Source organism: Episyrphus balteatus, chromosome 2, assembly GCF_945859705.1.
Source record: "Episyrphus balteatus chromosome 2, idEpiBalt1.1, whole genome shotgun sequence".
Classification (NCBI taxonomy): Eukaryota; Metazoa; Arthropoda; class Insecta; order Diptera; family Syrphidae; genus Episyrphus; species Episyrphus balteatus.
In genome coordinates, this window is record NC_079135.1 from 3,959,033 (window position 1) to 3,970,489 (window position 11,457).

The window sequence follows — 11,457 nt, forward strand, 5'->3', positions numbered from 1 at the left end:
ATTGAATAGTCACTAATCATTTATCATGATACCTACATGATTTTAGGGTATTTTCCAATGCCTGATCTAATAAGACTAATAAACAAGTGATTTGAACATCATGCGCAAAGTAATTGTCATTTTTCCGAATGGTCCCTTACTCTAAGAACAACAGTCAGAATATTAAACATTTTTATGTCTGACTGTTGTTTTACAAGTGAAAGACTTTTCACTGGATCCAATCCTCCCAATTAAAAGAAATCTCAGAACTTCATTTTCTTGCAATATTTATGTACTTTTACCAAATATTGTTCTTCTTATCTCTCTCAAGGGGCACGTCCCCAAGAAGTGCCCAATATCATTTTTCAAGTTGCATAGACTAAAAAGTACCTTCTGTCAAATAGCTACGATATGGGGGCCAAAATACTATTGCCTTAAAAATGCCATAAAAGTTCTTTGCTGCCGGGTACAAAGGGAATAAGTCAAAAAAATCAATTTTCGGATTTTTATTGGGCTTCAGTTAGTTTTTTTCTCTTTCGCCACAGCTCTAGCGTATCTCCATCCACTATAAATGATTCGGTACAAAGGGTTTCAGTCAAAAAATTTTAAAATTGTGTGGTACTGAGGGCGTAAATTGACTTAACTCCTTTGTTTTTGCATTAATTTTTAATTTTTAAATAAAAAAAATTGATCCAAAGGAGTTTAGTCAAGAGGAAGACAGAAAACGAAAAGCCATTTTTCTACAGTATTATATTATTTCAAAAAGATTTCTCACATTTGGTAATCAACCACATTGATATTTCCAACTTTCTTTTATAAATTAAACTTTGTTATCAATGTAAACGAAGATTTTTGTTGACTTAACACTTCTGGACCAAGTTTATTTTTGAAGACTAAATGGCTCTAAAGTATTAAGTCATTACAAATTTTTTTTAAGAACGGCCATTTTCTGGTCAACAGCATATGGATATTAAAAAAGATTTTATTGATGATATTTCTGCGTCATTACTTTTTCAAAATATTAATATTCAGGTTTACAAACAAAAATTTAAACTTCAATTTCATTTTCATCAAAATTACCTTTACTGATTTAACACCTTTGTACCCGGCGCCAAAGAGTTGTCCCTTTGGTTAAATTTTATTTTTCTTGAAGAATAAGTACAAATTAGTAGAAAAACTATATTGAGTTATAAAATTAATACTATTTACATTTACAAGTTTGAAACCCAAATTTGGATTGAATTGTTTGCAAATCACATCAACATTGTGGTTTATCTTAGTAACGCAGTGGTGTTTTTATAAAACTTAAAGTTTTAAAGCTGATTTTTGGTATAATTTATAATTAATTGAAATTAATTTTTCTGTGATTTAACTTCATAGGAGACTTACGTAGGAATATCAAAGAGCTTAATTATATGATTTTACAAATAAAACTGAAATTTGCAATAAAGTAACGCAGTTGTTTGGTTAGAAAATTGGTTAAAGTATAGCCATTCTATGTCAACTAAAATATATGAAAATATATTGATAAAAATTTCCATATACTTTGTTTGTTTTTTTTTTTTCAAAATTCACTGCCCTAATTAGTAATCAAAAAGTATTTTGGCCCACGGAAAAAAGCTTGTTGCAGCATATCCCCTCTACTCTAATTTTAAAAATTGTGCTTATATTTTTTGTTGAGAAATTCGGGCTGAAGTAATTGCTCATTGAGGTTGTTACTATCTTTTGGGTAAAATGCCCCTTCGGTTGTTGGTATTTTTATGACATCTGACCGTTATCGACTGTTCTCCCACTATTTTTAGACTCAATTTCGATAATACTGAAAAACTAGAGAAAATTTACAAAATTTAAATACTACTAAGGCCCATTTGCTGAAACGGAACTTAAATATTTAAGTAAAACATAAAAGACTAAATTCGACATACCGGTTTGCTTTTTACCGGTTAATTTTTTTTATTAAATTAAACACCATTTATTTTACCGCTTTCACTATTATTCACTTTTTCTTCAATAAAAATAGACGGAATAACCAAATTTGTTAAATTATTTCCCGTTAATTGTTCAAAAATAATTTAAATTAACTGACGTTTGAGTCGATTTGACAATTTGATTTGAAACTCTCAGCAATTTCTCTAATGAAAGTAAATCAATGTTAGGTTGAACAAAAATATTTTTTAGCAACTTGGAATAAACTAAGGAAAACATAAGTGCTATGTTCGACCTAGCTAAGATTCAAATTTATGATTCGTATGAGCAAATGGGCCTAAAACTCGTAGCTAAGTTCAGCTTTAAGCTGGCCCTAAACGACGAACATGCTCGCCGAACTTGTTCGTTTGCGTTTCCTCCTACACATTTTGTGAACATCATTTTGTTCACAAAATGTGAGCACAAAAGTCGTTGCGCTCATGATTAGTTCTATTTTTGTGATGTGCACTCAACGAAGTTCACAACAAAAATGAAATTTGCTCGCGAACATGGCCCTACACGGCGAACATGGAAGCCAACGAACACAAGAAAATCGAAATTTTTCGCCAACAGCGAACCAATCGCCCCTACACGACAAATATATGGTGAGCACGAACAAGTTCGGCGAGCATGTTCGTCGTTTAGGGCCAGCTTAAGATCGAATATTTATAAGAAATCACACGAAGCAGTGTGTAAAAGCAGTCAAGGTTTTTTAGTAAAACTCAGATAAGTGCCTCTCGCTTAAGTGCCTAACCTGCATAGGTAACTTTGTTTTTTTTAGAACCAAAATTTTAACGATTTTTTCATAAAAAAAACCTTCCCCGCTTAATAACCTGCAATTTCAAATACCTATAATTAAATTTACTTGCAACAAAATAAGTCCACATTTGAAACAAGTTTCAGCAATAAGAAAAACTTCGTTTGCTATAGCGCTTTATACAATTCAAAAATTTTACCAAAGGTAAAAAATAACAAGTTAGCTATTTTAAACTTTCAAAGTAAATTTTGTTTGTGAAGATTATTTTTTAAGTTATCAAAGACATGTTTTTTTTTATTATTGAATAATAAATATAGAGATAAGGTAAGTTCCTAACCCGCTTTAGTGTCTATCAAAGTAATACCTACTAATACGGGTTTTACTGTTTACGTAAACCTATTCTAGAAAAAAATAAAAAGCTTGACCACACCGGAAGGTATGCGGTAGCGGTATGGGTAGCGGTACGGGTACTTGTATGAAAAAAGTTCTACATCTGAATATTGAAGTTCCAACTTGGAATTTTTTTCATACAACTACCCGCTACCGCATACCCTTCTGGTGTGGACAAGTCTTAAGAGTGTAAAAAGCGCGGGAAAAATTTAACAGCAAACTGCACCGGAAATAGTAAAAGTCCAGTGCATTAATTATAATGGAAGTCATCCGTCAAGCTATAGATTCTGTAGGAGCTTAGGAGCTACAAAAGCGCCTGACCCTGACAAGGTTTCGAACCGCTTCATCTCATGCTTTTCTTAATCTACATAAATGTTTGGTAGAATCGTTACATTAAAGGGCTCTCACATAACAAAAACGTAAAATGGCCATACGGAGGTCTTCCTGCAGAGGGTTTATCTAATGCACAAGCCGGATTACTTGTGTAGGATGTTATCATAAGACCTTATAAGATGTTGAATTTATGCATAAAAAAAGAATTTATTGAATTTTATTTCATTTTTTTTTTTTTTTCTTTCGATTTTTTCTATTTTGCATTTTACAATTAATTTCATTTTATTTATTTTAATTTTTTCCTATTTTGTTTCTTCTCCTTTTTTGGAAATTCCACTGCTTTTTTTGTTGTTTTGAAATGATGAGAATAATTCATGCCAGGAATCTATCCCACGTACCTCTGCATACCAAGCCAGCACTTTACCAGTAGACAATGCTCGAATATTAAAGATGAGTGGAAAATAGGGAGCTAATTAAAAACCTCACATTGAAATGCAATGTTTTTTTCTAATGCGTTAAAAACATTGCATATCTGCAGGATAAAAACTTTGCATACTTACAGGTAACAAACATTGCATACTTACACTATGAAAACATTGCATACTTACAAGAATCTCTTGGAACAGGTCTTATAAAAGCCATCTGTCACTTGAAAATACAAGGTTTCTTTAGAACGGTTCAAACAGGTCTTATAAAGGTCTTCTTTACCTTATATTTACAAGGCTTCTTCTAAATACTTCTAGATAGCCTTAAGGAACCCTTTTTTTTCCAAAATGGTTGACTTGCGTAAGTAAGCCTTAAACTAAGCGTATACAAACTATAGCTTGTCGAATGGAACAAAATGGACCTTATGCAAGCAAAATTGTTACTCGGGTGGAATTTTGTTCATTCAAATATCCGTTCCGCTTATACATTTTCGATGTGTTCATTCCTTAAGTATTCTCAAGGATTATGAGAACCTAACATACGTTCCACCACAAAACATGGGTATGTGTGATTTCAAAAATTAGTCTACACCTTCCAAGTAGGTAGATTTAAGACGATTATAATTATTATAATCTCGATTTTAAGAGATTAAAGTTCCTATGCTAAATCACTTGATTTAAAGAAGATTAGTTAACGATTTGTTTAAATTCCTGATTTAGGTTGAAACGTAGTGTTTGCATATTTCGTGCTGGACATACTAAACCCTTGACTACACTGGAAGGTATACGGTAGAGGTACGAGTAGCGGTACGAGTAGCGCTACGGGTACTTGTAAGACAAAATTCTGAAGTGGAACATCAATATTCAGGTGTGGAATTTTTTTCTTACAAGTACCCGTACCGCTATCCGTACCGATAGGTACCGCAAACCTTACGGTGAGTTCAAGCCTTAATTTCATTAAATCATAACACGGGGGTCACATGTGCAAGTTCAGCATGCAATATTTTAATGTGATGCTGATCAATTTAATAGAAGTTTGTTTTTTCACTTGTAAAAGATGAATGTATAATTAAAAACGTTTCCCAAAACATGTAGCCGTGTAGATGCTAAAAATTATGAGCTCATATAAGTTGATTTTTTACAAGGCTATCAAAGTTAATATTTATATAGGGTAAATTCTCTTTTGCTGGTGTTAAAAAATAACACTTAAATATTCTTCTCAATTACCAAATTAAATTTTAAATTTATTTACTGAACACTATCCAGACAATGATAAATATTTCTTTGTTATAAACAACAGGTGGGTTCTACATGGCAGTTTAGGTTCAATTTGATATAATGTTAAAGTTACTCCTTCCAGTAAGAAGGTAAATAAGTAGGTACCTTTTTCAATCCTCCTTCTTTTCTTATAACAACTGTATCCGATTTCCCGGTAGATAGATAAACATAGAGAAATACCCAACAAAAAACATAAATAAATCATTTTTTTATCAAAAAAAAAAATGTACCCCATCATCTTTCACAAGTAAATTACAATTCCAATGACGTTATTGCTCACGTCACGAATCGGGTTCTCGATTTAAATTGAAAAAAAAAGTGTCCACCCAACAACGATGTTGATAGCATTGCAGAGTGTGTGGTGTATTGCAAATGGCAAAACAAACTTTGTGCCACGCCGCCGATATGATGACAGCAAGAGTAGCTGGTGCAACTACGTCAAAGTTTTGCAAAACTTTGCGAATTCGTGTTTCGTGTGTGTACAACTTTTGAACTTGACTAAACCAAACTACCAACGCCCAAAAATTAAAACCGTTCTCGAAATTATCCCGAAATGCATTCCAACCAAAAGTTTTGTTCCAGCTTGCAGCACCCCAGCATTTATAAGCCCTATCCAATATCCAATATACCCGTCAACCATCACTCCATACACTACTCCACCATTCCTATATTACACTTTTACATCAGAGGCGGCATACACCACGGTAGGAGATGGTTGACGTGCAACCACATGCGGCAAGTTGGAGCATTTCCAACAGAAGTAGCATGTAGCACCAAACAAACAGCAGCAGCACAGAGCATCATCGCCAGCTAAAATAAATAAAACCCAGAGTTAGAGGTGCCGAATTTAGCGCCGCGTCCTCTGTGCTGCTGCTGCACCAAATGGACCAAGTCAGTGTGAAGTCAAGTTGTGATGACAGCAGGGATAAGGGTAGATATGGTTCACCATCCACGTTCGTTGGCTAGCTCGCTCTGTGTCGCACAAAAGCTTAGAAATCATTTAAAGAGCTTTTTTCCAATAAACGTAATATTTTTTGGGTTACAGAGAGGGTGTGGTTATATTCACATTTGCATGACACACTTTCGACTTTCATTCACCCGGTTGCCGGTGTCCTTATATATTTCTTTCATGATAAAAAATGCTCATCTGGCTCTCTATTTGTAAATGAAAACAAATCTTTTATGTGTGTTGGTGAAAGACGTCACATGTGGGGAGTTTTAGAAAAACCGGCTTTTGGTGAAATTTTCACCCCGGAAAAAATTGGTTTGTGTTTTAACTTTAACTAGCAAAGACAGAAACCGTGCACTGTGGTGAATTGAGTACTCAAAAGTTTGAGTGCTTTTAATAGGGTATGTTCTGATTGAATTTTAACACATGACGCATATACATACTTTTTTCAACAGTTTAGCTTTTGAAAAACTTTTACAAGTGTCTGAGAGGCTTTTTTGGAGCGAATTATGGAGGGTTAAAGTTGGAGGTAAAATACAGAGGGTGCCACCAATGAGAGATATGAAAAACAAAACAAAGTTGAAGAAAAAGCAATCTGACGCATACCTACTTCATTCCTTGCGTTTTGATAGGAGTAAAAATTTCCTTTTTGTCAGACATACATATGTCAAAATGACATTTACTTAGGCCGTGTGTGAATTGCGTTAACACCGTGTAAAATTTTTGACACTATTGAGGTGAATAAGAAATTTTCAGCTGTTAAAAATTTATTGGGCTCTGGGACCTGGTTAAATTTGAGTTAATTTTTTTTGTGGATGGTTTTGTTTTGTTTTTTTTTTTTTATTAAAAAGGAGTATCATGGCAGAAAAAAGGCAGACAAAATTTTAAACAATAATCCATACAGCTGATATTTTGTTTATTAACCTTAATAGTGTCAAAAATTTTACACGATGTTAACTATTTAACGCAATTCACACACGGCCTTATGTTAACGCAGCTACTACATGTGCATTTTTACTGTGTAAAACTGCTAAATATTAAGATAAATGTTCAAACGGTACGAAGAAGTCAAGATAAAAATGGACTTATTCTGTAAATGGAACACATGGAACAATCGCATGGACACTTTTGTACACATAATCTTTTTTTTAAGGAATAGAAACCGCTTTCTACACCAAAATCTCCATACAACTATCAAGCTTACCATCATAATTTTTTTTTTTTTCACGAATTTAACTCACCGATTTCGGCGGATTAGCTGTGGGTCAACTTTGGCTCAAGCTTGGATTTGGCTATTTTAACATTTACGGAGTTGAACCAGTGCTACCCCTCAGCTTTACTACCGATTTTAGAAGATAAAAGTTGCTGATCCTCATCCACGGATTATAAATTTGTACAATTGGCCTTAAGAATGCTATAAATATACCTAATCAAGAGTTCTAAGTTGTATTCGTTCCTATAAGTTTACCAGAGAATACGATCTACGATACCTGAAAGAATACTTACTGCATACATTATAGCTGAGTTCCTTTGGGATCCAGTATCTACTGGAAAATACTTTTTACTACTTCTGAATGCATTTAGACATTTTTTCTGTAAAAAAAAAAAACGGAGAATTACTTACGTCGACTTTTCACAAGTCGATTTTAGCCGCACAATATGTCGCACGGCTAAAGTCGACTAGGATTTTTCTATGGGGATTGTCACTTTAGTCACCTGAGGCTTACGTTCACACGAGTCGAAATTAGCCGAAAAGCTTCGTCGCATGGCAAAAATCGACTCGTAAAAAGTCAGCATTACCAGTAGATACTGAATCCCAAAGGAGTATAGTATTAATTATCAGGATTTTTACTGAGAAGATAAATAAGAAATTGAAATGGTTGCAAAGTATACTTTAAACACAAGTATACAGAAACTTTTAGTTTCATAAAGAGACATTATAAAGGTATTAAAAATTTAGTAAAGGCTTGGCCACACCGGAGGGTATGCGGTAGCGGTACGGGTAGAGGTAACGGTACTTGTATGAAAAAAATTCCAAACTGACATATCAACGTTCAGATGTGGAATTTTTTTCATACAAATATCGTTACCGCTACCCGTACCTCTACCGCATACCCTCCGGTGTGGCCAAGCCTTAAATCTCATTCCGGAAGTAATACTTAATCTAACTTTGAAGCTTACAATTTATACAAGCATGAATTCATTTTGTTTAGCAGAAAATTTGGACATCCAGGTGTCCTGTCCATGTCTTAGTTGAAAGATTCTAATAATGTCCATCATCGGTGGCTATATACATATTCTCCCAACAAACAATATCCCTTCTATAAAGCTTTACAGAAGCTACATTACAACCTGTAAAGCTTTATAGAAGCAAATTTGTTAGTCGGGCTATTCCCATTCTGTTTTTTTTTTTTTTCCTGCTACTAAACCAATACTTGCCCTTAATATAGAGCAAGCAAAAAATCATGAAAAAAATTACAACCAATTCCAATTTCAATCTTAAATCCCGATGTTATTATCTGTTATCATAAAATCTAAAACCAAATGAGTGTGTGTGTGTGCTGACCTGACCTGACACCTTTTATCAGTAATTGCATCTTAAAAAGTCAGCCAATAATACAATTGAAGGATCACAGAACCAGAACCACACGTTTTTGACACCGTGTGCTGTGCATTGCCACCATAATAGCACAATACTTTTACCAACAATATATACAGAGATGCCACAGAATTCCCGCATCATGACCCATTTGCCAATGGTTATGCTGTTCGGAACGATAAAGTATATTTCTCTATCAGAATGGTGTTCTCGGCGCTCAATGTGTCGTTTCGCCAAAACGCAAAGTGCACTCTTATGGACACAATATGTGTGTCCCCTGTCCTGTGTTGTGTCCTGAAAAATTGGGTCAGTAATGGTCAAGAGAGTGTGTGCAAGTGTTGGTTATTGCATGTTGTGGTATTTTTTGTTATTCTTTTTTTGTTGTATGTTTTGACAGAAAAAATAGTTTTTAATTTAAAGTATAATATTTTTCCAGAAATGTCATACAAAATTGTATAGCTTCTGGTTTCATTCCATAATTTTACTATTTCTAATTGTTAGAAAAGTTAGGATGAATGCATCCTTACTTAAAGACCTTAAAAGATTGTCTCTCCCATATTAGAAAGAGCTTAAGGGCCAATGACACAAAAATTGTATCTATTTCTATATCACCATCACTTATAAAATTTATAAAGCCATTTTCGAAACAAAAAACGAACAAAACCAATTTCCTCTCTAAATAATCTCATCAAATCTTGGCAATAGAACCAAGTCAAAAACATTATCAACCCAAGACCATAGACACGAAGAATCGAAAACTTCGTAATCCTATCATATCGCTTCAAAAGAAAACAGACCTAATAAAGGAAGAAGTCTTTTGTGACAGTGTGATGTGCTCCTCTTCTTGCCTATGCCTGCCAATATATACAGACGAGAATATTCCTGTGCGTGTGATAATTTTCCACTTTGGTTGAGACATCAAAATTTAATTTTGTTCCTCTGCCAGATCTTATATTCCCATGTTATCTCTATCGTCGTTCGTTTTCTTCAATGATTTTCAAACCACAAACACGAAAATTCTAGGCAAAAACGTCTTTCGTTTTTTTTCTTCTCTCTCTCTTTACTCTTTCGTTTCCACACTGTCGCTCCTCTATAAATCCTCGCAATTTAGAGCAATAAAGTAAATCATTCTATTTTCTTTTTGTTCGTCCTTTCAAAATTTATATATTGGAATAAAATTTGATTACATTGCAGACAAACGCTCCTAACCACATAACCACACCATCCCAGACCAAAGGATACAGGAAACGGAAATGTATGTTGAAACAAGGATGAACATTTATTCCTGAGAGTTGTTGTAGGCACTTCTGCTATGTTCTATATATCTCTCTGTGTGGCTCGACAACCCGCTACGACAAATGGGTAAACGAAGAAAAGATGGAATTGCATACAATTTGCAGTCGTATGCAAATATCTAAAAAAAGGATTCATACCAAGAAAAAGAGCATCCCAAAAGAGAAGCTCAAGAAAAAAAAATCTCCAAGGATAATGTAATGCGCTTATCGCCAGCAGAGTGTAAGGGAGAGGGAGAAATGTTTCTCTTTTTCATTTTTTCGTTGTATTACCACACTATCACATCATACAACACAATCTTGAAATTTAAAATTTAAATTTTGTTCCCTATTCCTTGTTGTCGTTGTGTATCTCTGGTGTTATTTTCAAAAAATTAATTTCGTTGAAGGATTTATCAACATAAGCATCCTGCGATAAGAATCATAAAAAAGCCTCACCAAAAACCCCATAAGGTTATGCATCACAGCCAAGTCAAAAAAAATCAAGGCGGGAATTCGTCAAAAAGACCACATAACGAGAAGAAATTTGCATGATAATTGCTTTCAAAACCGAAAAATTAGCTGACTTAAAGAGTGTCTGGATGCGGAAGAGAGCGAATTTGACGTTTTGGAATATTTTTCCGACCAAAATCGAAGAAAAAGTCGTCGCCTTATGCAACGTTGAGTGGCATTGAGACTTTTGTAAAGCCTATATAACCGCCACTGCCATCACATCTTCCATCGTCATCGTCAGCCGGTTGGATTTAGACGAAGAGAGAATTTGCACAAACCAAGATAATTGGCTTCTTCATCGACATACACACACACGTCGAAGCCAAAGTTTGTTGGTTTGTTACCATGGTTGTATCTGGGATGGAGAAGCCACCATATAATCTGATTTCCTTAATCAATCACAACACACCCATCTGGAGCTCTATACAAAATATACTTCTAAAAGTAAATGGAGCGAGCTTATCAAATAGAGGGAAACGTCGTCGTCGTGTGTCTGTGATGAGAAACATTGGAAATCGAATCGAGCGAGTGCTGAAAAGCATTCTTGTGGTGATGAAATCGACTTCAATTAAGCATATCAACGAATGTATACGTTTGTATGTATAACTAGATGATGAGATGAGTTTTAAGTGAGTCGCGACACATAAATATTATCGAAAGACAGAGAGAGGAGACAAGTTGATTTTCAAGGACATCCAAAATAAGGCCAAGGCGAGATCTGAAGTTATTTTTCTATCTGTTTTTGATTTGATTCAATTGATTTTAGAGATGTAAACAGTTTTATTCTGCATTTATAACTTTATATGGAAAAGTGTCATAAATTAAAGATTTGAAATTCTCTTTCAAAAACTGTTGGACGATCCAAGTACATGAAAGATACTTCAATAAGAAAAATGAAGTCTTATATGAAAAGCATTTTTCGCAGCCCAACTAACACAACAGCTTCTATAAATGTTACCTTTCATAAAGCTTGTATATAGCTTGCTTTAGAATTTAAT